The sequence below is a fragment of the Elephantulus edwardii genome, unplaced genomic scaffold (genome assembly GCF_000299155.1).
Source record: "Elephantulus edwardii isolate Elephantulus edwardi_28Jun2011 unplaced genomic scaffold, EleEdw1.0 scaffold00003, whole genome shotgun sequence".
Taxonomy (NCBI): Eukaryota; Metazoa; Chordata; class Mammalia; order Macroscelidea; family Macroscelididae; genus Elephantulus; species Elephantulus edwardii.
In genome coordinates this window covers 27022664-27046518 of record NW_006399753.1, presented here as the reverse complement: position 1 = coordinate 27046518, position 23855 = coordinate 27022664, and the positions used below count along the sequence as shown (strand labels likewise).

The following is a 23855-nucleotide window of genomic DNA, read 5'->3' as shown; positions in this document are numbered from 1 at the left end:
TCCTGTTTTCCTGTGTATATAACTGCAGCGCTTATCCCAATAAAATTGAGCTGTATTGACTCTCTGAGCCTCTCCCGGAGTGGTGTATCTCCGTTGTGCTTACTCCCATCAGGGTGTCACTGTTAAGTTGCTGGTGAACTGACAGCAACACCCAAAGGCGCAGCTGCTCTGCGGGAGAAGGATGGGCAATCTCCTCCCATGTGAGGTACCACCTCTGAAACTCTTTCAGAGGATCAACTTGAAAGCACACAACAGTAACAATTAGCTAAAGTAAATGACTCCTGGTGTTTCTTGTAAATTGGTATTGGAGTAAATGGCAACAGTTTTATATTGAATGCTAGAATAAAAACTTATTTAATAAGACACCACATTTAAGTCAACAACTACATTTAAAGCCACTGCCTTATTTAGACTCTACTAATCTAAAATCACTCTCTGGAATGCATTCAAATTCTGGACAAGCCAAATAAGTACATCAAAGGAGATGTGAAAAATATCATAAGCCTTATTTCATAACTTTGATACTAGCATTATTCTCAGTCATTACCTCAGTGATAAGATATTGGCTCTAATTTACTAATTTATAAAAGGTAAGAAAGTTCCAACGTCTTCAACTTATCTAATAACCTTCACTACGTAATGTGGAGGGCCTGGGGATCAACTGTTATCCACGTCTACTATACATTAAGGAACCAGAGAGAAAATGATAGGATGGGTCTGTAGACCAGTTGGGTCAACTGTGAGTCATATGTGAGCTAAGATTCCATCTATTAGATGACTGTTAGAAGTCATCATTTTCATTACTTTCACTAGAATGCAAAGGCATTTTTTGATCCCAGGAATAACTGTGAAAGATGTGTTTCTTTTTCTCCAATTTCTAAGTAAATGGCTTATGGAATGTTTAGAGGAATGGGAAGGCAACACTTCAAGGTTAATCCTCAAGGGGAGTTGGCCTCCACTTCAATCAAGAGGTTCAAGAATTCTACATCATGGCAACTAAACTCAACTTTTTGGCTAATAGACTTTTCAAGTTTTGGCTACTCTATATATGTGATTGTTTAGCTAATCTCTAATTCATTAGGTATCACTTGTATGTCCTTGTTCCCCATTATAGTAGATGTGTACTCACTGCTTTTGGTGAATGAATACTGTCACCGGGTTTCTAGGAGATGCTACTGTGGAATCCCATCATCTTCACCAAAATCAGGATTCTAATGGAAGTGGCCTATGAGGAGAGATCCTAGAGAAACTTTCAAGGATACATTAAGGAGGCTCCCCTCATTAATGCATATGTCAGTATCTTGTAAAGGGAATGTCTTTTGGGATTTCTCACAAAATGTACCTGGAAGGTGGGTGTACAGGTTGCCCTACAACAAACCTGGTAAAGCATTCCTTCTTTAAAGGATCCCAAGACCTCAAAATAGAGGAAAAGGTTTGTATTTTCCTCATTCTCAATTAGGTGAGGAAGGAGAGTAGGCTGCTTAATCAGTTCTTATCACTTTTGCAATCAACTTTCTGTAAGTGTATCCAAAACTCACTTAACAGATTCTTCCTCTCCATCTCTCTACTTCTCTTCTATATCAGAAAGAGTATCAACAAACTTGGGGGGGGGATATAAATACATATCTCTTTGGTGATGTTGATTGCTGTCAAGTCAAGCATGACTCCTAGCAACCCTAAGAACAAAAGGCCTAAAGCCTTTCTATAACTACTGACATTTATCAAAGTTTACAGAGTTTCCAGACTATATCTCCTAGAGAGGGTAAAACCAGGATGCTCCTTGGAGACAAGGATTTTGAAACTCCATCTCACATACTTTGGGCTTATAGCGAGGAGGGACCAGTCCCTGGAGGACAACATGCTTGAAAGGGTGGAGGGACGACAGCAGGAGAGGAAGACCTCAGATGAGACTGATAGACAAAGTAACTGGGGTTACTGGGGTAGATGTGCAGAACACAGTAAGACCGGCTCAGGGCCAAGCAGCGTTCAGAGCTATTGTACATATAGTCACTGTGAGTCACAAGCAACTCGATGGCACATAACAACATATATATATAAACAGAGAGAGGGAATAGCAGGCCATTATCATCTCTACTGCAATAACTCATTTCTTTTACTGAAGATCGAAAACAGCTATTGATAATCCCTTAATGAATAGGTAGGACTGTATGCCAATAAAAATTTATTTTTTAAAAACTCTCCAAACAAGCTGAGAATTAAAGTTGGCACAAGGACCTTAATCTTCCAATCCTTGCTGTAAAAATTTAAAGACTATAATCTCACCATTTGGAAATCTCCCCTTACCTACATCATCCACAGATGTAAAAGAATAAAAAAAAAACCCATAAATCATCCAAATACCCATTTTGTTAAAAAATTTATGTAAAAACAGGGTCTTTAAGATTAGTTTACACACATGCTCCATCTGAAGCACACACTAAGAAGCCTTTCATTTACTTAGCTTCCACCTGTAAGATTCCTGTATTGCCCATTCCCATGTTCAAAGTATGAAAGGCCCCCTTGAAAACTTAAGTTTCAGTTGGCAATAAACCAGTTTCAGCCTAAACTTCAGCGCTTCTTTCAACAGATGCCGTGGAGTAGGGAAATTCATCTCAAGACCATATATAGATAATTACCAGACAGTAAGGCATAGGAGGCTTATGCTGAATGCTAAACTCCACTTAGGAAAGGGAGAGGTGCTCATATCTGTGGGATTTGCACTTAATTCTCTAGACAAAGGCGAGAAGCACTGACAGATTTTAAGCAGAGGGATGACCTAATCAGAACTGAAATTCAGAGCAATTACGCTTGAAGCTGTGCTGAATATGGATTTTTCTCAGGTCGGGGGAGGGGAAAGTAGGGAAACTAGACAGAGGACTAGAGGCTATTAGGAGCTTATTAAGAGTAATCCAGGCAAAAGCTGAAAAGGAGGGGTCTGGAGGCTTGGAAAGAGATCTGGGGAGAAGAGCTAGCTCAAATCAGCAAATGAATCAGTGTGGATGCTAGGCAAATTAATGTGCTCTAGACCCTTGAAAAAGAGAATGCTGAATATTCCAATCAACAGACAAAAGAACAAATAAATCTGTCATGGAAGAGTTGCAGATGGAGAGCTCCCTAAGAGGCAAACCTGATAAGACATTGTCTCAAACTTTGGCCATGTTATCAGGAGATAACAGTCCCTGGAGAAAGTCATTGTACTTGGAAAAGTAGTTGTAGTTGCTTTTAGTTGCCACTGAGTATGACTCATAGCAACCTAAACCCTGTCAGAGAGTCAGTGAAAAGAGAAGATCCTCAAGGGATCTGACTTCAACATAGGACTAAGCAGAGATTGTGAGGATGCACACAGAGTCCCAATGAGTCAGAGCCTATTGGCACCTAACAATAAATAGAAAGTTCTTTGTTCTAGATTTTCTGCAAAGTTAAACGTGTGTTTATCTCTTTAGAGAAAAGGGCGAGGGAAACTCTGAATGATAAAGGATATCTCCTATAAGAGTAAGAGATTATAAAAAGGAGACTGAAATAACAAGCTTTATGCAGTTCAGAAAAAGTGGTTCATACCTGAGAATATAAAGACTACGATCAAAAAGCACAAATAAAAGAAGGAACATAATTTGCACTAGCAATTGCCTACACTATTAACTCTTCTTCCAAACTGCCTAGTTTTATTTACTATATCCTGTCATGTTTTCTCTTTTACTTCTATCCTTTATAATTATCAAACCTGCAAGATTTCACACTATTTATTCTGCTTAAGCTAACCAATTAGGCGTAAGAATAATGTCCACAGATACACTAGTACATAAATGAAATTGTTGTTGTTGTTGTTATGTGCCATCGAGTTGTTTCCAACTCATAGCAACCCTATGCACAGCAGCCCCAAACCCTGCTCTATCCTGAGCCAACCACACCGCCTCTGACACACCCATCCCAATTACCCCAGTCACTGAATCAATCCATCTCACAGAGGGTCTTCCCCTCCTGCGCCGTCCCTCCACCCTCCCAAGCATGATGTCCCTCTCCAAGGACCCGTCCCTCCTGGCAACATATCCAAAGTATGTCAGACGAAGCCCCAGAATCCTTGCCTCCAAGGAGTAGCTTGGTTTAATCCTCTCCGAGATGAATCTGTTTGTTTTCCTGGCATTCCATGGTACATTCAGTACTCTTCTCCAGCACCATAGCTCAAAAGCATCCACTCTCCTTCTGTCCTCCCTAGTCATTGTCCAACTCTCTGATGCATAACAAGCGATTGCAAATACCACGGCCTGTATCAGGCGCACCTTAGTCTCCAGAGAGACACTGTTGCTCCTGAGTACTTTAGAGAGGTCCCTAACAGCAGAAATTACATACTTTTAAGTTTATACATTGTTTTAATACCAAAATAATGTCAAGGAAAAGTACAATTCCATTGGTAGTCTACCTTCATTATGATAATTACTTCATTTACATGAATAGATAAGGCAAATGTATAGAGACCAAGATGAACAATAGTTACCAGGGATAGGAAGGAGAGGGGAAAAGGAGAAAAAGGTTAATAGTGAAAGTAAAATTGCAGTGATTAAAGATGGACTGCTGTCAGGAAGTTGTCCAACTATTTAAAAACTTGAACTAGCAAAAGTTATGTGATAGATATATTTACAATAATGGGAAAAAATAGTAACTTTAAAGGTTCATTACGTAAAATCAAATACTTTACAGGATTTAATTTCTTGGTTTTGAAGTTTAGAGTCATATTTAATGAGCCATCCCAATAAATGGCATAAAAACATGCTTGTTGGATTATACCTGGGGTTTAAAAGCTTGCAAGTGGCCCTCCAAGGCACAACAACAACTGGTCTGTATTCACCTCGAACAACAAAAGAAAAAGGAGAGTAAGGGGTAGGAGGAGGATGTATAAAATGTGGCTAATTGCCTCCATGAACAACCACCTCCTTTCCCATAATACCAGTAGAACTATATGGTGCCTTGTTATCATTACTGAACATTTTGTCAAATAATCTAGAAAGAGATCTTGATGAAAATGGGAGAAACATACAATAGATTTTCAATTCTCACAGACTCCAAACTTTCTGGAGCCATGGAGGGTAGATAAACCCCTGAACTTAGTGCCATCAAGTAATCGTTAAAGCTTAAACCAAGAATATTCCCTAAAATTTTCTTAAATCCAAGAAAATAAATTACCTAATAAAAAAGGTCTGCCTTGAGCATTAGGCTATTTTAAGAACTATTTATTCTATATGGGATTATAATGATAATAAATCCAAAGATTAGACAAGAAGTGTAGCAGGCAATGAGTTTATGTTAATTAGAGGACAACTCAGAAAAAAAAGAGTGTGAATGTTTGTACAAGTTAATGAGTTTAATTGATGTCACTAAACTATACATGCAGACATTGTTAAAAAAGATGTCATAAATTCAATTACAAAAAAGGTTTCTTTCCAAGATGATCTAATCTTCAAAATAGAATTATATGAAAGCAAAGAAAAACAAAACACATTTGCATGTTTTTTTAAGTGGGAAAGTATATATTGCTCCCCAAGAGAAAGATCTGCTATCTCCTCTAGGCTTTATAATTAACTCAATGGCAGTGAGTGTTAAGATAAAAATATGACGACACCGGTTTCCTCTCTGGAGGAAAATGTCAGAAAATAATGGTGAAAAGATTTTTCATAAACTTATTGTTATTTTATAAATTTTAAACCATGTGAACAGGGTAACTCCTGAAAAATTTTAAAAATGTAAAAGTAGAAAAAATATTTTCAGACATGCAAAATCTCATTTCCTGATTCTATCCTCCATTTCTCATGAAATTACTAGAGGGTGAGGTTCATCCAAATGAAGGAAAAAATAAACAGAAAAGGTTCTATTTTTTAAATACAATAAAGAAAGTCAAGGACTTCAGCTTTCAATATGGATTGAAGCTTAACATCAAGAAAACAAAGATTCTCACCACTGGGCCAATTGGCAGCATCATGATAGACAGTGAAGAGATTGAGATTGTTAATAGGTTTAGTTTACTTGGCTCCACAACCAACATTCTTGATACCAGCAGCCAGAAAATAAAAAAAATTAATTTGCTTAGGAAATTCTGCTGTTATGGATCTTCCCAGAATACTGAAGAGCAATGATGTCAGTTTGGAGACCAAGGTGCACCTGATCCAGGCCATAGTCTTCACAATTGCTTGCTATGTGTCAGAAAGCTGGACAATGACTAGGGATGATAGAAAGAGAATTGATGCATTTGAGCTGTGGTGCTGGCAAACAGTGTTGAATATACCATGGACTGGCAGGAGAATAAACAGGTTTATCCTAGAGAGGGTGAAACAAGGCCGCTCCTTGGAGGCAAAGATTCTGAAGCTCCATCTGACATACTTTGGACATGTTGCAAGGAGGGACCAATCCTTGGAGAGGGACGTCATACTTGGAAGGCTTGAGGGATAGCACAAGAGAGGAAGGAACACCCTCGATGAGATGGACTGATTCAATGACTGGGTAATGAGGGCAGGTATGTAAGAGATAATAAGGTTGGCACAGGACAGAGCAGGTTTCAGAGCTATCGTACATAGGGTTGCTATGATGACTTGACGGCACATACAGCAACAATAAAGATGTCAGCAAAGGATAATCCCCCAAACAACAGTGAACCAGCCCTTGAGTTTAACAGTTCAAAATGGAACAAGACGACAGATGGCTTCAGGAAAGGATAAATAAATATATTAAACTATTTGGAAAAATCATGCTGAAAAAATTTTAAAATACATAGAAACTAGTGATAAAGAGCTATGCTGCAAAGCTAAAGGCACACAGTTTAAATCCACCAGCTGCTCCGTGGGAGAAGGATGGGCAACCTTCTCCTGCGCAATTAAACTGCTTCTGAAAACCCACTGAAGGGTCAATCAGGAGTTGGTTCTGAATTGATAGTACACAACAATAATTTGTAAAAACTGAGCAAAATTTTTCAAATATTGGCTATTAAATTCAGGACAATATTTAAAATTCTACAAGCAAGAAATGCTTACTTGTCTGGCCTAATTATAATAGTAATAATCTGCAATAAATGCTAAATTAATAATCCTCAAATGCAAACAAAAGAATGTGAAAATTATATAGGGAGGTTGAAGAATGGGGTGCAGGAGCCTATGTGTGAAAGTTTATGCATCAATGGAAAGTTGTCGTTATGTGCCGTTGAGTCACCTGCAACCCATAGCAAACCTATGTACAGCATCTCTGAAGCTCACCCTGTCCTGAAACAATCTCACTGACTCAGACACACCTACCCCCATTGCCCCAGTTATTGTATCAATCCATCTCATCCAGGGTCTTCCTCTCTGGTGTTGTCCCTCCACCCTTCTGAGCATGATGTCCTTCTCCAAGGACCAGTCTCTCCTGGCCACAAGCCCAAAGTATGTAAGATGTTGTTGTTGTTATGTGTCATCAAGTCGCTTGTGACTCATAGCGACCCTATGTACAACAGCCCTAAACTCTGCTCTGTCCTGTGCCAATTGCACTGTCTCCGATACACCCATCCCAATTACCCTAGTCACTGTAGACAATGTAAAACAACAACAAACACCACTATCTGTCCTGTGCCAATTGCACTGTCTCCCATACACCCATCCCAATTACCCTAGTCACTGTAGACAATGTAAAACAACAACAAACACCACTATCCACTTTTTAAAAAAGAGTATTAACTTATTATTTTTAAGATATAATTTCTGAAACATTTAAAAGGGGTGAAAAGTGGTTGTCTTTAGGCAGTTGGCATAAGGGATTTGGGAGAAGAGCAATGTTAACTAGATTGTTATTGTTTCTGCTCTTACAAACCTTTAAATGTTGTTAGGCGTAGTAGAATTGGTTCCAATGTACCAGAGAACAAAACTCTACCTAACCTAGCACCGCCCTCACTATCATTGCCATGGAAGAGTTCACTGTGGCAGCTGTTGGCATTAATCCATCTCATTGAGGATCCTTCCCCTTTTCACTCACTCTCTACTTTGATGTTGACCAAGTATGATGTTCTTCTCCAAAGTGTGGCCCTTCCTTATAACATGTCCAAGTAAAGTTGATAACATACTGGCCCTGACTGATCACATGACAAGGTCTTACCAATCTCATTTTTAAGACCCATTCTGGGTGCACTTCCTCCAAAACAGATTGTTCTTTTGACAGTAAACTGGATGTTCAATATTCTTCACCAACACAAAATCCTATTTCATTTTATTTACAAATAACTAGGAAGCCCTGGTGAATTAGTGCTAAGAAACTGCACTGCCGACACAAAGGTACAAAGTTTGAATCCGTCAGCTGCTCTGCAGGAAAAAGACGGGCAATATCTCCTTCCATGATTTACTGCCTCTCAAACCACACTGGAGTGTCTGGTAAGAGTTGGTTCTAACTAGATAATACACAAAAAGAGCAGGCTAGACATGCAATAGTAAAATAGTAAATAGAGACTAACATTTAAAATTATAATAAAAATTAACTATTACTAGATAAAAATATAAAGGCACTGATATATGTTTTAAAATATGAGCTATATATCAATCTATATTAAAGGGAGCTCTGTGCCCTAATGGGTAAGGAGTTGCCAACACAAAGGTGGGCGCTCTGAATCCACCAGTTGCTCTGTGAAAGACGGGCAAACTCTTGCCAAGTATGTACTGCCTCTGAAAATCCACTGCAGTGTCTATCAGTTATGAGTTAATTCCAATTCTACTGCAATGAAGTTTAGTGTGTTTGAGTTTGGTTTTTTTTCATTAGTCAAGCCCTTTGTGAAGAAATCTTAAAGTTTTCAAAGGTTAATATTCCTAAATTATACACAGAATTTTATCTCCCTAGCCTACAATCATCATTCTAACTCACAAATAACTGGGGCAGTAGGAGCTGTAAGGTGGGAGTAGGAGAGATTAGTGGGGAAAAGAAAAAAATGAGAACTGAAGCTGGAAGCTAAAGAATGAGCAGGAACTCACACTATATTCATACATGGCAACATCAAGTCTGAACCGTCGTCTCACAGCTGACCCAGCAGTGAGGCGGTAAACTGCACAATCTCAGATTGCCTATCTTTGACTGTCGGAACAGCTAGTGGATTTGTGCCATCGGAAAGGTGGCAACCTAGAGTTAGCAGTGCAGCCGCCTACACCTGAGCTTCCTTAGTGTTGCTGTTGTTGTTAGGGACCTTCGAGCATGACTCATAGCAACCTATGAACGACCAGCCTGAATCTTGCCCTCTCCTGTGCCATCCTCATCACTTGATATACTCAAGCCTATTGCTAAAGTCGCCATGTCAATCCATCTCTCATTGGCAATGCAGAAAGTTAGGAGAACCCATGCAAAGAACAATGAAGATGCATGTGCTCAGCAGCAGCGGATTCAAATCAAGTCTACAGCTCATGTTAAGAAATTTACCTTATAGGTTTATAAAACCTTACAGGTTTATGCAGATGACACAAGCTTATCTGCTGAAAGCAAATAGGGCCTGAAGTGCCTACTACAGAAGTTCAAGGGCTACAGCCTTCAATATGGATTGCTTCTAAACATCAAGGAGAACACACTGGCCAAAAGAGGCAACATCATGATAGATGGAGAGAAGATGGAAACCGTCAATGATTTTTACCTTACTTGTATCCACAATCAATACTTCAAAACCACTGCAGAAGCACAGCCTTTTGTTAGCAGCACAATCTGCTGCGCATTATGCCACCAGAACACTCTAAATAACTACTGTTCTTGTTCTATATCGTTGAATTGATTCATAGTTGACCCTCCAGCAGAGTTTCAAAGGCAGTAAATGGCACAGGAAGAGTGTCTGTAGCTTTCTTCCATGGGGCCGCATGCCTACAGCTTCTTACCACAAAGCCATCAGAGCTCAAATACTACAGTTGTTGGGGAAGAGTGTGGTGAAGGAAATGGGAAAGAACTGGTGTGAAAAACAATGTACAAGAACTGTGTAAACAAACCAGCAATTTTTAAAAAAGAACTATTAAAATAGGAAAACACACACACACAAAACCACAAACTGCTGTTGTTGTATACTGTTGAATTGACACCAACCCATTGTTGACCCGTTAGTGGGTTTTCAGAGGTTACTTCTGCAGGAAGCTGGTAATTCAAATCATGTACCTTTGAGTGGGCAGCACAATTCATCATCATTAACCTAAGTCACCAGTGCTCCCTTTAAAAACTACTGTTGTTGTTGTTGTTTAATGCCGTTGAGTCGTAGACGACTCATAGCGACCCTATGAACGAACAGCCTGAGCACTGTTCGTACATAGTTTCCAGAGGCAAGCCATTTTGGAAGTGGATGCCGCTCCTGCTTCCAGGCTTGATTTAGTCGGGAAGCTCCAGCCAACACTGTCCACCATGGGTGCCCATTACCACGATTGGCACATCACTGTCACAGGCTTCAGCATCACAGCAACCACGAGTTACCTCTGTACAGCAACGCACAGACCAGTGCTATACCACCTTCGGCTTGGTTTAAAAACTACTAGGAAACCTAAATCCATACTAAATTCTTTCCTGCTCCTCACAGAACTACTTGAATTAGGAGTGGCCTCCAGCCTGATGCCTGACCCAGTGAGTTAGGACTTACCAATTGTGACCCTATGGAGGATCTCGGAGTCAGAATTAATGTCATTGTAGAGGGATGGGAGCCTTCACAACTGAGAGAGTCATTACTTTGAATGAAATCTTTAATCAAATTATGCTCTTCTAGTTAATACCTGAGCTCTGATGGCTTTTTATGGTAAGGAATTGTACCACCACCAACTTAGGTTCAAATCTTGAACTTAGGTTCAAGAGGTTCAAATCCACCAGATGCTATGTGAGAGAAAGATAGGTAAACTCCTTCCATCCAACTTACTGCTTCTGAAAACTCACCAAAGGATCCGCTATGGGTTGGCTGTATATAATAATTTAATACTTATAACCTTGGGAATCTGATGGAAGGTCAGTGTGAGGTAGAATTGTCTTGAAGTCAGTGGGTTATTGCACAAGCGCTCTGAAATGCTATTGTTATGTGCCGTTGATTCACCTGTGACTCACAGCAACATTATGCACAATATCCCTAAATCCTGCTCTATCCTGTGCCAATCTTATTGTCTCTGATACACCTACTCCCATTACCCCAGTCACTGAATCAATCCATCTCATTGAGGTCTTCCTCTCCTGAGCTGTCCCTCCACCCTCCCAAGCATGATGTCCCTCCAAGGACTGATCTCACCTTGCAACATGTCCAAAATATGATAGACAAAGCTTCAGAATCCTTGCCTCCAAGGAACAACTTGGCTACACCCTCTCCAGGACAAACTTGTTTGTTCTCCTAGCAGTCCATGGTATACTCTTCTCCAGCACCACAGCTCAAAGGCATCAACTCTGCTTCTATCATCCATAGTCACTGTCCAGCTCTCTGATGCATAGCAAGCAACTGCAAAAACTATGTTTGAATCCACTAGGTCCTCCTCAGGTGAAAGACAAGCCAAACTATACCTATAAAAATATAAACCTTAAACCCCATGGTACATTTCTACTCTGTTCTAGTGGGTCCCGATGAGTCAGAATCACCTCAATGGCAGTGAGTTTAGTTGGATTTTTTATATTCATGTACTGCAGACAAAGAAAGCAGAGTTTGGAGCTGTTGTACGTAGGGTTGCTATGAGTCCCAAGAACTTGACGGCATATAACAACATACTTCACTAGTTTTACTCTTCTAAAGAACCCAGACTACAACACGCTTAAAACTTAAGGAGGATTCAATTAATTGTGTTTGGGAAGGCTAAGTAAGGAAAAAGAATAAAATATCATTTTACCTTGATCCCTGGATAGAAGTAAAGAACTACAGCCCTCTCTGCTTAACAATTAGGAACCTAAAGTATTTAAAAATGCAAAACATTTTAGATCTCTAGGAAAGGTAAATGTCCCACATAACCTAAATTATACAACACCCAGGCAGTACCTTGTAATCAAGCCCTTGACTATTTCTGAATCAAAATATATGAATAGTCCCATCAATGTAATTTGCTCGCTGACAGTTCATTAAACTTTTGCTGTAAATGAGTTAAAAGTAATGTTGACTTCAGAGGCTTATTTTTTGATCTTGGAATTGGGCAGAGGAAATGGTGAAGCTTGGCTTAGTGGTTAGGGCGTTGCACTGCCAACCCAACCCAAAGGCACAAATGTCAAGCTCCTCTGTGGAAGAAAGATGGGCAATCTCCTTCCTTGCCTTTTACTGCCTACTGAAGGGTCTGCTACGAGTTGGTTCCTACTCAATGGTACATAACAACAATAATAATACTAATATCCAAGGATAGAATACAGAAAATAAAGAGTTTTGTTTTCATGTGATGAAGGTCTTGGCTTAGACATGCATATTTCAGATGTTTATGATGCATTAAAAAGGCCCAGTTAGCAATCAGACGGATGAAAAAACTAGCTGGGGCAACCTGAAACTGAAATTATTACAGGGAAAATGTGTACCAATGTGCGCTCCAAGTACTCTCTATTTAGTGCCAAAAATACAAACCCAATTCAGGATGACTCAAGGTTTCATCTAATTGTCCTCAGATGTTCATGACCTAGAATTTAGAGTCCTATCTAGTGTTTGCTCTGCCATATGCTAATGGACTTGTTTCCTGTACCACTGACTGGCTCTCATTTGGCTTAAATGATGCCACTGACAATGCACTGTGTTAAAATGACCTCATTACTTTGATACTAACTAGATGGATAATTGAACAAGTAAACAAAAACACTTCCTTCACAATGAGATTTTTTTTAATATCCATACAAGATGTATGATTCCAAACATATTTTTACACTTCATGTGCCAGACAATATATAGAAAGATGCTGTGCCCATGGATCATTTCCAAAATAATAAACACAGTGATGTTTATTGTGTTGGTTTTTTGTTTGTTTGTTTTAGGAGAAAACTTCCTTCTACTAGATATGTGAGGGTAAGTTAAAATTCAGTGCCTGTGGAAAGCTTAATCATCTACCTGGTCAGGCTGCATTCTTGCTAGTCACTTAGTGGGATCTTTTGCTCTTCCTTTTAAACCTCCCTACTAGAAATACATGAATCTAACACAAGTGTGCAAGTACATCACGCTTTGGGTGAGGGAGGAGCAGGACTTGAAACCTTTCAGGAGGAAGGCTCCTGAGAGGCCTTAAACCGTGAAGGGTGTGTATGGGCTTACACCACATCCAATATCTGGACACCATCCCTAATGACAGTTTCTCAGCTTCCTCAATTGTTTTCAAGGTCTTTGAATATCAATGTTCCAGAATATCAGGGTTCACTGCCAGAGGTCTCGGATCTCTGATCTTTCTAACACAGAAGAGCACAATGGGAAACCAAATTGTGTTACTCTGAGCTTTCTATTGAAGGATTCTATGAATCATGTTAGGTTTGGTGAAGTCCAGCTGAAGATGTTTCCTAATCTTTTTCACTCTTTACACAAAAGGAAAGAAAAGAATTATATTTCTGAAGACAACTACTGGCAACTCAGCTTATTTTCATCCTCTGTATAGCCTATGTGTCAATTCATATCTCCTGAATTATACAGAGTGAAACCACTGGCTATTAACCTTTTTCCAGAAAGGCTTAAAAGACATATTTTACATACTTTATTAGCATTGATTGAACCTCTTAGTCTATACTTTTTGAGGGGAAGACGTGTAATTCCATTACTTCTATGTTGTTTCATAATAAAAGAGGAAAACGTAAAATATTAACAGAATACAAAGTAAAAACTGGCTTCTATTTTCTTTAGTAATCTTTTTCAGACTCCACCCAGCACTATAATTCAGTCATAAAACTTACAGCTTAGAACAGAGCTGGAAAGAAATCTATTGCTGTCTGAAACCTTGACTTGATAATTAGCATCCAAATCCCTTCAAAATAACTTTTACTGGTTTCCTGCCCCTAAACAACAGTATGCTGGGAACCCATTTAAAATTCAATAATGTACAGGTTGCTTACCCTTCCTATGTTTTAAAAGATTTAATCTGGCAGCCAGATCCTACTGACTAAAGTCTTCCAAACAAATATTTAATTAAGTTTACAGTATGATTTTATAGAAAAGGTACAGTTTTTTTTTCCTTTTCATTTTTCTGTTGGTAGGCGACAGTATACTGGCAGAAAAAAGCAGTCTTTGAGAAATATAAATTCAAAAGAATTATTTTCACATTATAGGCCTGAGCTCATTAAAAAAACCCAACAAATGAGTTAAAAATAATCAAGTCAATTCTTATTAATGGAGGCCCAATGTGAGTACTACTTAGGATTACAATAGATGAATTTTTTTTTAAAAAAAAAGTTGATCACTAGGTTTTTCTCTGAGGCAGCTCTACATGGTTTTAGACTGCCTATCTTCCAGATAAGTTAGATATTTGTGTCCATCATAGACATCTCTGAACTTACTGGTAGTCAAAAAACCAACATGTATGCTGAGATAAATTTTTAAGATAAAAATTATAATATACATGTAGTAAGATTAAATACTATTTTGTGAAACTTGTTTCATTTTGTATATACACACTATAATATACTGAATTGAGGAATGCATTTTTTAACTAAGGATTGCAGTAAAATAAGAAAACAATTAAGTTCAAAAAAACACCTCAAAACACTAATAGTGAGGAACTGTATTTGCCAACCCAAAATCTCGAGTATTGCAAATAGATAGATGTCTCAGGGACTCTTCCTCTGAAAATATTTCTTTAAGCCTATACAGTAAAAGATCAGAAGACTAAATTATGTTGTCCATGTTATCTCAAAAAATTAAGTGTGGCTCTGAAATACCAGGAAAAGATTTTTAAAAATCTCAGGCCACATGGGTTTGTCAATTTACACAGGATCCCGTGAGAGGAAGGTAGAAACTTTACTGGGCCTCCCTGGAGTCAGACATGATTGGGATAAGTAGGAATTAAGGTAAAACAGTGTTAGATTAAGAATAGTTGACTATTCTGGAATTGCAAAGGTCTTACTAACTATGAAAAGGGAGAAAAGAAAAAGAAAGACAAACATCTTATGATAAGAGAGACTGTGAGTGATGAAAAGTAAAGATAACAGGAGCCATGAATTAAGTCACTGGAACAACAGTGCCATTTCCATCAATAAATGGCTGAGAGCTCAAATTAGAATCTCTCTTGTCTTCAGTTTATCAGAAACTAGATGGGTTGTTTGGACTTCAAAGGTCAAAAGGAGACTTTTGAAGGGTTATAGGAGATTCCAGATTTTTTTTTTTTAAGGCCTCCATCAAAGTATTATTTTTCCTATTGTACATATTAAATGAGATACACTCAGTAATAATATTTCTCTCTAGCTGTAGCAATATAGTCTAATAACTTTGGGCTCAGAAACCAATGGAGATTGAATCAATAATCTAAACTTAGGGTGCAATAGTTAACATCTAATTTATAAAAATAATTTAGCACATCATTTTTCTATATGGTGACAAGATTAAGATGGCAAATGAAGGTCCTGAGAAAAACCCAGAACGTACTAGTCAGAAATATAATTAACAAGTCCTACTGGGCTGTGGTAGGTTTTTCAATTGCACTTTTTAAACTGTATGTGCTGCCGAGGGCATTTTAAGCTAAGTGTGCAACTTAAAACATTTAGTAAAAAAAAAAAAAAATTAGCAAAGGCAGAACTAAATAAATCTAAGTAGTGGTATTCCAATTAGAAATTTTCATGTAAAAAGTGTTGGAAAAACAATAGGGAAAGATGAGAATGCTTAAACTCATGCATGCTGGACTTCAGATATTAAAAGTTAAATGTTAAGATATCTAATTATAGGGTATGACTTTAATTTCAGTATGTTAGCTATAGAGAAAAAAAGTCATACTATAAAAGTAGCAGCATCCTTTCCTACGACCAGAAATCTCAAATTCAGTAAATTTCTGAATTTTAAACAATAGATTTAAAAAAAAAAAAAACCAGCTAAAATGAGCATCTTCCTTAGGTCATGCAACTTGTACAGGTGTTAGTAAAAAAAGATCAGGGGGAAAAAAATAAAATGGTAATTTGATGTGGTCCTAAAAACAGAGTTCTTTGTGGTCTCGAGAAAAAGAAATAAAAGACTATAAGGTAAGGACTAGTTTCACCCTCAATTCTTATGCTCTCGAAAAGCCTAATTAGGCAGGCAGAGGAATTTGGGCCTGGCACACCCAGGTTCAGACGTGGCAGGATCCTGAAACCTAGTTTTTTTAAGCCTTGAGTCATATGCCACAAGCAAACGGTTGCCGCGATATACCGCTCCTTAAGTCAACAGAGTTGGGGCGCTGGTGGCGCAGTGGTTGGAGTGCTCGCCCGCCACCAGCAGCGTGGAGGGAGGAAGACGTTCCTGCGAAGACGGTCAGCCTGGTAACGGCTATACCTCTCGCCCCCCTGTCCTAAGGGTCGTGAGTCCGCCTGCGCCCAATGGGTCTGGTTTTGTTTTGAAGTCAACAGGTCCGTCAATGAGATGCTGTGCGGTCGGTGCGTGGCAGCAGGATTTCCTTCTGCCACCAAGAAAAGAACTCTTCCCGATCAAACCGGAAAGTGGGCGCAGGGCTGGTTTACGGAGCGCACCCGGAAAAGTGCAGAGACGAGAGCAGAGGCCGCGAGGGACGCCCTCGTCCCGACCACAGAGCGCTTTCCAAACCGCTGCGAAACCATCGCAATGGGCGGCCGCGGTTTCCAGCCCGGGGTGTCTGGGGTCCCGCCGGGAAGTGGCCTGGCACAGCCATACCCTTCGCCGGAGGGGCTGGGCGGTCCCCGGCGCGGGGCGGAAGGCGACAACCTGTTAGCCTGGGTGGACATACCGCCGCCTCGAGCCAGCCCACCCTTCCAGCCCCTCGGCTACCCCCCAAGGGACCGGCCAGGGCCACCAGGACCTCGGCTCTCCGGCTCCCACAGGCAGGGTCCGGCCAGGGACATCGCGGGCTGCCAGGCGACCTCCGGCGCCCCCTCCGCCGACCGCGAGCGCCCCCGCCGCCCTCCCCAAGCGGCAACGGGAACCGCTCTCGAGACTGTCCCCAACCGGCCACCCGGACCCCAGCCCTGTCCGCACACGCCAACCTCGGCGGCGGCCCGCCACCCCCGCCGGGCTGCCCGGGGGCCAGCGCGTCCCCACTCCCGGCTGGCCGGCTCACCTGGCAGGTGGGCAGGGCGGCGGGAAGCCGAGCGGGCGCTGGACGTGGGCCGGGCGCCAGGTGCAGGTGGCGGCGGCTCCGGTTGCTGTCGCTACAGTTGCTCTCAGTTGAGCTCCTCCTCTGCCGCCTCCTGCCTTCCCGCTGGGCCTCCCGCGTTGCCAGGAGAGGCCGAACCGAGGCTCGGCTTCCTCGAGGAGTCTCCCAGGTGAGCTCCCGGCGGCGACGTCGGCAGGGGCGAGGCCCCCGCCCCGCGCCTGCGCGCCAGCCTCCCGCCCCGCCCCAGCCCTACCTGAGCCCCGCCCAAGCCCCACCTGAGCGCCCCAGGTGAGAGCCCGGGAGAGGGGGCTCGCGGCAGTCGCAGCTTCGCGCGCTCTCTGCGGCCCTCGGGACCTGAGAGCGCCCAGCGCGTCTGCATCTACACCAGCAGTGCCACTTACCTGGTAGGAGTGGTCATCCTGTGACCGCTGCACACCCACCAGGGTCCTGAGACACCGGGAGGGCTCTGTCCCCTACCCACTCACCCCACACACCCTTCCTTACTCTTCAGTTGGCCAAAATGAAGAGGTAAACTGCCTGCAAAGTGGGGGGCTCAGCGCCTCCGAGGACCCCTCCATGGCAGCAGCAAGTGTTGGTTTGTGTGGTTTCCTCCGGCAGGGTTCACCAGCTCTGTCACCAATGAGGTTACTAAGCCATTGGGTGAGCTCCCTTCGCGTGCAGTCTTGATTTCATCACTTGACTCACTTCAGCGCAGCTAGTGGTTTCCGTTTCTGTGAGCCAGAGCTCTGGTAGGGGCGCCTCACGTCCAAAGGAGGAGCTTCATCTCTTCTCAAGAGGAGTAACTGGCACAGTCTCGCCCATTTGGAGCGCACCTCCCTTCCCTATGTTGCAGTCTGAACGAAAACCAATTCCCAGATGGAAAGAAGGCAGGACATCCCAGAAACGCCCACTGTCCTTTTTTGGAGATAGCCTGTGGTTTCCTGGAGGTTTGTTACTATAGGTTTGCTTAAAAACCTATTCTGGAAAGTGAGAAGTCAGACAGTTGGAAGATGGTGGATTTAAGCTACAACAACCACCACCAACACCTGTTTTTCCATTTATGAGATTTATAATACCACTTTTCTGTTTTAATCTTCCTTTTGCTGGTACGGCAAACATACCTTCTGCTGATGTGAAAACACCCTAAATCAAGCCTTACAATGACCATTAGAACACCCTATGCTTTCATTTGTTTATTTAACCCAGTCTCCAATGTATGGAGGAATAAAAGAGATGCACAGCTGAAAATTTTTTAGTGAAGTGCTTAAATACCTGGTAGCAGGCTATCATATAAACTTTGGCCGTGACCTTCCTCTTTCATTGTGACACACAGTCATATAGTAATAATATATTGATATCTTAGTGTTCTGTGTGACCTGAACAAAAAATTTGGAAACAATTCCTAGTAACATATCAGTGAGTGTCATTCTAGCATGTGACTAGTTTAAGACACTGGTTTTGGCATCCATTGTTGTTATTGTCCAGCTGGGTACAATTTATAGCAACCCAATGAACAATAGATCTGAACTCTATCTAATGTTATGCCATCCTCATCATCTCGACATACTCGAGTGTGTTGCTGCAGTTGTTGTGTCAACCTATCTGCTTGAGTGTAAAGACACTATAGCGTCCATGGTACTACTTTATATCACAACACCCATGAATTGGATGTAAAAAAATCTTTAGGTTACAATTTGTGGTTATTTTGCAAGCATCAATGGAACTTTTATGTGTTTTGAGGCATTTTAATATTAGTTCTGACAAGCAATTTTTAAGCTCTCCTCTCTCCAAAAATTTTGGGAATTATATAAAACCACTAATTTATGTATATATGTGTGTGTATATATGTAAAAGTAATCGTACTAATTTAGTTATGTTTGCTTAGGTCCAGATTAATTCCTAAAGACCCATCTTCTTGAAAGTTCTGCAACTTTCTTTGCTATTTTTGTTTTTAAAAAGAGTCTAGAGTGGTAGTTTTTGGAATTTCACAGAAATTCTAGACACATAACCAGGGAATCTGTATCCTATGTCTTCCACTACCCATTCCAGAATGAAGCAGAATCTAAAGATTGTCAGAAAGTTGGTTTCCCACCAGTTGAAGAGCAGCAACTTTGCTGACAATCAGGCCAGAGCAGATGGATGGAAATAGAAGAGCAATCTGTACTCCAAAGACCAACGTGTGTTGACAACAAGACTAGTAAAGGATAATAACAATGGGGAGGGAGGTAGCTAAAGTAAGTCTGTAGAAAGAGGGAGACAGTTAAAAACTACAAAAGGAGGAGAGGGGGAGATAACAGACAGAATTTTTTTTAAGTGATTAGCAGTTACTGAAAATTAACTGTCAGTTTTACAACAGCAACAAATATTTCAAATAAGGAAAGCAATATCTGTGGGTCTGACCTAGTGAGCAACATTACTTTTACTATTTCATGTCATTCGGAAAGCAAATACTTAAAACTAATGAAAGTTTTTCTATTTCACAGAATAATTAAAATGCTTCAGGCCTAGGAGGGGAAAATAATCTATGTGGAAATGTTTAATGCTCTAAATCTAATCAGCTGGGGATTTGTGGAAAGTACCATTCTATTCAGAATTATTAAATAAGGCATTTTCTTTATAAAAGGGATATTATATTTCATCATAAAATAAAATTCAGGACCCTGGTTATAGACTTTAACAGTATATGTTCAGAATATAATGACAGGTGAAACAGAAACCTGAACAGATTTTACCCAGAAGAGAAGCAAACATATCAACATATCTATATACTTATACAGTCTTGTTTTGTGTTGTTGAGTGAAAATCAACGCATAGCTAACCCTCCAGTGGATTTTCAGAGGCAGTAAATCTCACAGGAGGGGATTGCCCATACTTCTGCAGAGCAGCCAGAAATGTTTAAATGCCTTTGCCATGCATTGCAGCTTCTTACCACTAGGCCAAAAAACTCTTATTTGTACAGATTTTAAATAATATTATTCCGCTAACTGTTAAATAGTGCCAAGAACATTATCGGACTATTATGAATTGCTAAAAAAATATTTTCTAAAGAAATTGATGAATCAAAAACATTAAATATGCTGAACAGCTCAGTACGAAGAGAGGTTTGAGCAAATCACAGATCCAAAGAACCTGTACGCAAACAATTTGGGGAAATTATTTGGAGCGTATAAGAATAATGGAATGAGAACCTGAAAGAGGACATGGTCCAAAGAATAACTGTGAATTCTCTGGTGCTCTAGTGCTAAGGAGCCACACTGCCAACCCAAAGACAGGCAGTTAGACTTCACCAGCCACTCCACAGGGAATCCTCTCCTGTGTGATTTACCGCCTTTGAAAATCTGCTGGAGCGGAAGCTATGAGTTGGTTTCAACTCAATGGCACATGACAACAACTAGCTGTGACCCAAAAACCAGGAATATCCCCAATAAGATAGACTTACTCAGTGGCGACAATGGTGGGGTTAAAAGTCCAGCAGAGATTTTATGGATGGTGCTGGATCTGTCAGGATTTAATTCTGTTGTTCACTGAAGCACAGCGGTGACTGAACACAGTCCATTGTCATATACTGATGCTGTATGTTGTTGGTGTTAGGTGCTGTCAAATACAATGACTGTAGGAACAACAGATCTGAACCTTGTCCTGTCCTGTGCTGTCCTCATACTCTCTGACATGCTTGAGCCCACCCATTGTTGAAGTCACTGTGTCAGTTTATCTCAGTGAAGGTCTTTTCTCTTTTGCGGATTCTCCACCTTTACAAGGATGGAGGATCAGCATGATGTTCTTTTTGAAGGAACACCCTCCCAACATGTCTAACGTGTCAGATGAAGCTTCATCATCCTTACCTCCAAGGAATCCTTCTGGCCACACTGCTCTTTTGGCAGTCCATAGGATATTCAGTACTCTTCTCTAACAGCGCAACTCAAAGCCATTGATTAACACAAGTAACTTTACCTCTTTGGGCTTAATTTTTCTTTGCAAAATAAAAGAGTACTACAAGGTGATCTGATTACATTCTGATTCACATGATCTCTCTGCCCAGGGTATTGTCATGCAAACAACAACAACAAAATACCACAAAACACCTTTTGGAAAAAAGAACAATTCATGGAAAACAAAAATGAAGAAATTATAATTACTTAGCTGACCTCAAATTTCTAATCCATAAAAGTTTATTGTAATATGTAATGTAATTTCTCAGACTCAATAAACCCCTTTTTAGTTTGTTAATTGTTTAATTGCTGGCTACCCAGATCTTAGCTATTTTAATTTGAACCATACTCCCTTACTTAGCTTTTAAAAAGAGGTTCACTTCAAGTAGGAACCAGAGTCAGGATCTCAAAGTCAAATGGAATGATTTGGCTCAAAGGCTAAACAGATTGAAATAATTTCTACCAAAAGAAGTGAAAGAATTGAGATTCTATTGATTCAGAAGGAGAAAAGTGCTGGTGTCATACTGAAGAGCCACAAAAATGTGGTCTTTTTTATAACAACTCAGCATAATCCCACATTGTTTTTAAAATATTAGAAGAATTAAAAGAGTGAAAACATGAACAGATCATTTTAATATGGACTTTTTGGACATGAGCATTGCATATAAAATGCTCTCTTTTGCTCTAAAGAAAAACATCAGATCACCTGGAATTTTCAAAGTAATACAGGTTTCTGTACGTAATTTATTTAAATTGTAACAGAGCTATGTCTTGTTAATCTTGCTTTCTTAGTGCTTGGCACATAGTAGGTGCTCAATAAATATTTGATGAAATGAATAGAGTGCAGAGTTTCAAGCTTTTAAGCATCAGTGTAAGAGCAAAAGGAAATACTATGCTGAGTCAGGCGCATAGTGGATTCAGCCAGCTCTAAATTCTGACTGTGGAGCAAAGGGTATTTTGTGGGAAAATAGTGTGATAGTTTTACAAAATGATGACCTCAGAGCTGGTATTCTGAATATCTCTGACTCACACTTTTCCCAACCTAGATTGATCTTTTCTTTAAAAAATTCTTTAACATTTTCTGTAAAATTGTTTTTGTTATTACAAAGCAATTTGTGTTCATTACAGAAAGTGCAGATAAATGGAAAGGAACCAGTTTTGAAACACCATAATTTTCCATACCAAGAGGAACTGGTGTTATCCAGACCTATTTTTATACCTTTCTAGATTTTAAAAAATATTATTTAAAAAGTTAAGGCAGTAGGGTAGAGAATAGGGAAAGAGACGAAGACATAGATTTCCCCACCTTAAAATAAGAATGAGATCATTTTTGTTTCATTATGTTGTTTCATAGCCAATTTTTTCCTACTTGACATATCTTTCCATATCAATAAATTCCTTTTTACTGCATTATTTTATTGGCTGCATGGTATCCCTTTGTATGGATTTATTTAATGGCATACTTATTGCTGTACAATGAAGATTTTTCCAAATTTGGATACTACAACTAATGCTGGAATGATCATGCTCTCTACTGTCAAAATTTTATACCCATTTTCTTTTAACTAATTTGGGAAAACCCCATATTATCAATCACCTAAGATCCTAAATCATGCTCTTTCTGTTAGAGGCATCTATCATAAAGATACTTAGCAGAAAAATACGTTAAAAAGTAAGCATTTCGGGAGCTCTGGTGGCCCAGTGGCAAGCAGTTGTACTGCAATCCCAGAGGCATGCGGTTCGAATCTTTGCTGGAAAAGGAGGGGCAATCTCCTCATGTACCATACAGATCACATTTAACAATATACACACACACACACACAATAATAATTTTTTTTAAAGTTATAATTTTCTATTTGTATAAATATTAACTTTAGTTATCAGAGCTTTCTGTGAAGGATGCTCATTATTATTAGGCCTTTAGGTATGGAAGTGGAAGGAATCCATTAGAAAAGCCAGCTTATGTTCCCCTGCTTGTATGACAAAGTTTCAAATCTTTGACTCTATCTTTTGATACTGTTTTATTATCCTGGTTGATCATTCCAAATCCTCTCCAGCCCAAATGAAACTCCTACTCTCCAGTGAAGCCTCCTTCACCCTCACTGTTGTTAGATGTCATACAGTCCAGTATGTCTCACAGCAACTCCAAGAATAACAGATCTAAACCCTGTACTATCCTGTGCCAAACTCATCATCTCTGCTATATTGCTCAGTTACTGTGTCAGGCATCTGGTTGAGTATCTATCTCTTTCTTCAAACCTCTGTCTTTGAAGCATGATGCCCCTCTCCAAGGATCAACATCTCCTAGCAGCATGCCCAAAGTATGTGAGACGAAGCTTTATTATCTTTGCCTCCCAGGAGCACTTTAGCTGTACTTTCTTCAAGATATATTAGCTTGCTCTTTTGGCAGTCCATGGGCTATTCAGTACTCTTCTCCAATACCACAGTTCAAAGGCATCAGTTCTTCTCTTGGCCTTATTTGTTATCCAGTTCTCACTCACTGTTGTTGTTGTTGTTATGTGCCATCGAGTTGTTTGCGACCCATAGCGACCCTATGCACAACAGCCCTAAACCCTGCTCTATCCTGCACCAACCACACTGCCTCTAACACACACATCCCTATTACCCCAGTCACCAAGTCAATCCATCTCATAGAGGGTCTTCCCCTCCTGCGCCATCCCTCCACCCTCCCAAGCATGATGTCCCTCTCCAAGGACCCGTCCCACCTGGCAACATGTCCAAAGTATGTCAG

General features: G+C 40.3%; 1 protein-coding gene across 1 annotated transcript in view; it reads right to left on the bottom strand.

Annotated features, from left to right (window-relative positions):
* Positions 1 to 17396, bottom strand: part of GALNT3 (UDP-N-acetyl-alpha-D-galactosamine:polypeptide N-acetylgalactosaminyltransferase 3 (GalNAc-T3)) — a 78339-nt gene extending 60943 nt beyond the window's left edge. The window contains exon 1 of the mRNA XM_006879338.1: positions 17139 to 17396. The gene's annotated coding sequence lies outside the window, so the exon portion shown is untranslated. The remainder of the gene's footprint in view (positions 1 to 17138) is intronic.
* Positions 17397 to 23855: the final 6459 nt, after the last annotated feature.